This window comes from Bison bison, unplaced genomic scaffold (assembly GCF_000754665.1).
Source record: "Bison bison bison isolate TAMUID 2011002044 unplaced genomic scaffold, Bison_UMD1.0 scf7180017851875, whole genome shotgun sequence".
NCBI lineage: Eukaryota > Metazoa > Chordata > Mammalia > Artiodactyla > Bovidae > Bison > Bison bison.
In genome coordinates this window covers 4,628-8,565 of record NW_011482448.1, presented here as the reverse complement: position 1 = coordinate 8,565, position 3,938 = coordinate 4,628, and positions in this window count along the sequence as shown.

The following is a 3,938-nucleotide window of genomic DNA, read 5'->3' as shown; positions in this document are numbered from 1 at the left end:
ATACAGGAAAGAAAGCCCATGGGAAAGGCCATTCTTGGAAGTCCAAGCTCATTGCACATTAGAAAGTTGATGGTGCATTTGTGTTCACTGAAGGACATTTTTGTCCATTTAATTAAACATTTAAAAAGTATATTCTGACTTCTGGTTTAAATATAAGGAGTAAAGTCAGCCTTTTTTTTTTTTTTCTTTTCATCTCAGTCTTCACCCAGAAGCTACAAGGAGAAAAGGAAGGACTTTGTATCTGACAAAATTAGGAAATAGCTGAAAACAGATGAGAGGGCTGCCAGAGGCAGAGGAAATCAAGCACCAGTGCAAGGAGATTTCAAAGGCTAGAGAGGAGTGGTCAAGGCTGCAGATGTGAGATAGCACTGGTAAGGACTCTTAGCCAAGTTTTAGGCTATTCCCTAAGTGCAAGACCATATAGATACATAACAGCGGTAACAGAGCATGGGCAGGTGGGACGTTTCCTCAACCCATATGGAAGTCTCAGGAGAGACAGGGAGGGGCCTCAACAAGGAAGTACTCAGACAAGCCATATTTGCAGAAAGTAGTCTATACTTGTGAGAGGAGCAGTTGGTAGGGGTTGGGGAAAGAGAAGGGAGTGTTCTTGTGAAGAACCCAACAGCTGCCCCTCTTTACTGTCTCTGGAGAAGTCTGAAAGAACTACCAAATGGGAAAAAAAATTCCAGTTGGAAAAGCTCTGATCTGCCTAGAACATGGCCCCTTTTCTTCCCCTACATGAACTTCCAGCAAACAGCAAGTCCAGGAAAACTTACTCAAGGAGGAATGATTCCAAAGAATCAAAACCAAAAATACACATGGCTTTTGAGCCAGCAGTTCCACTTCTAGGACTGTATATACTCATGCATGTACCAAAAGATGGACATATAGAGGTATTCAGTGATGTACTGTTTGTGAAAACAAAAGGTTAGAAGCTTTCCACATGGCTCCTGAAACCCTGACATGTTCATACAGCAACCTTTCAGGTAGACAAAAAAGAATAGATCAAGAAAACTTGGACACCATTTGTATAGTGATGTGGGATGATATCCAACATACATTATTGGGTGAGAAAAGCAAGGTGCAGGATAGTGAGAATACTATGCTGCCATTTGTATATAAAAAGAATAAATGGTAAATACATAATTGAGTGTATATGCATAAACTATCTCTGGAAAGATATGCAAGAAGCTGGGAACCCTGATTACCTCTGGGAAAGGGATGGGGAAGTGGGTGGCTTGAGGGAAAGAATTGGGAGTGAGACAACTTTTGAAAATTATACTATGTGGATGTATTACCTTCTCAAAAAATAACTTTTAAACAACATGTTTTGTTCTGTTACTGTTCAAAGGAAGTCAGATTCCAAATACAGGATTTCATAACATTTAAATATAGATATGCTGAAGGTGGAGCTTAGGGCTTCCCAGGTGGCTCAGTGATAAAGAATCTCCCTGCCAGTGCAGGAGACACAGGTTTGATCCCTGGGTTGGGAAGATCCCCTGGAGTAGGAAGTGGCAATCCACTCCAGTATTCTTGCCTGGAAAATCCCATGGACAGAGGAACCTGGTGGGCTGCAGTCCCTGGGGTTTCAGAGAGTTGGACACAACTGAGCACGCACATACAAAACAGACTCACAGACACAGAGAACAGACTTGGGGTTGCCAAGGAGAAGAGGGAGGGGAGGGATGGACTGGGAGTTTGGGGTTAGTAGATGCAAACTTAAATTTAGCATGGATAAACAACAAGGTCCAACTTTATAGCACAGGGAACTATATTCAATATCCTGTAATAAACCATGACTGAAAAGAATATGAAAAAGAATATGTAGCACTTAGCTATGCAGAAATTAACACAACATTGTAAATCAATTATACTTCAATAAAATTAAAAAACAGAAGGAACTTCATCCTCCTACTGATAGAAAAATATTCTTGGGGTTTTCTGGCCCATCAAAGGTCACCCTTAAGTGGGATGGGGAGGGGTGGTCAGGTCTTGCCACTTGAGGTTGATTTTGGACTCCTGCTTCCTGGAGCCCAGGTGGCAATCTGATGTGATGGGCTGTGTAGGTAATCAGAGGTGAGTGAGGCAGGGACCCAGAGGCAAAGGAGTGGGGATGAACAGCAGAATGTGGATAAATGGAATGGAATTGGAGGAAAGATGATGAAGGGCTGAGTATGGGAATGGGTCGATGAGGGGCAGAGTGGGGGTGAACAGGGCAGGGCAGAGAAATGGAAGTATGCAATAGAGTGAGTTACTGGAGAAGAAACAGTTGAATGTAAGCAATGCCAGGGAGAATGGGAGTGAATAGTTTGAGCAGACAGAGGGTGGATATTGGAAATGTGGACCAAGTGGAGTAAATTGGGAATAATATGAGGCACAGTGGGTGTGACAGTGGTGAATGGGGCAGAGTGAAAGGCAGTCAGGCTCATGGCAAAATGGGGCTGAGTGTTTAGTAAGTGCATAGAGGAAGAGTGTGGGTGGGCAACGTGTGGCAGACCACCAGACCAGGCGAGTGCCAGGTGGTATGTGTGGTGAGTGAGGGGGATCTGTGGAGTTGGGCTGTAGGGTCTCAGTCTCAGTGATGCAGAAGCTCGTGTTGATGAGAACTGAGGGGAAGAAGTGGAAGGTGGTCTCAGAAGCTTCCCCAGGCCCCCCACTGGTGACCACAGGTATATCGGATGGGAGCAGCCTATGATCAGGACACACAGCTCAATGAACAGTTCCTCCATGTCAACGACATGCAGAGAGGGCAAGGCCCTCTGACAAGTGTATCCCTGACACCTTCCCCAAATCGACTTGATATTCACATTCCTATATTTCAGTAACTCTTGTTTCTTCAATAGATTTCATTTATTCTCTTTAATGCATCCTACAAGCTATTAACTTACTTGCTGACTATATTTAACACATCTTAGGAATTCTGCCTGCGTCTCAAAAGCTGCTTGCTTAGTCATCACCTGTACTTCACACATCTGCTCATATTTCAAGCTCCTAGTGTACTTACTACCTATGCTTAACACTTCTTAGGAGATTCCTCCATCACATTTGTTTTCTTGTCCTTCAGACGTAATGAAGCAATAGAGAAAATCAAATTCTTTGAAAAGATTAATAAAATGAGAAACCCTGGGCTGATCAAGGGAGGAAAAAAAAAGGAAAACACAAATTTTCAAATCAGAAATGATATAGTGGATATCACTACAGATTTAATTAATATAAACATCAAGGAATTATGAAAAAACTCTGACAGTAAAGTTGATAATGTAATTAATAAAGGAGAAAAATATAATGACCTCTATAGATGTAGAGAAAGGATCTCATAAAACTCAACACCCTTTCCAAATATAAATTAACAAACTAGGACTAGAAGAGAACTTACCTTAAGTCTGATAAAGGGTGCATTAAAAGAAATCGCAAAGACTTAATGGTGATATGGTAAAAACTTGTCTTGAGACAAGATACCTGCTATGCCCACTCCTATTCAACAATGTACTGGAGGCCTTGGGCAGTGAAATAAAGCAAGAAAAAGGAGTAATGACTGGAAAGGAATAAATAAAACTCTCAGTGTCTGCAGGTGACATGTACACACAGAAAATCCCAAAGGACCTACGGATACATTCTGAATAAGTGAATTTAGCACACTTGCTAAATATAAGCTGAAATTACAGAAAGTGTTTATCTTTGTACTGGCAGCAAACAACTAGAAAACTGACACCACAGTTTCAATTTTGGGGAACAGAGAGAAACAAGCAATCGGGCCATATAATGGAAGTCCTTGAAAGTTTAAATTTGGATGGGGTGGAATCTGACTAAAACACAGGGAGAAAAACACCTTGAGGTTTCTCACAAGGGTGAGAGAAGTAGAAATGAAAGTCACAAAGGTAAGGACAGCTCTTTAAGTGTCTGTGTAAGGAAAGGAATTGATGACAACTGGAGAGAGG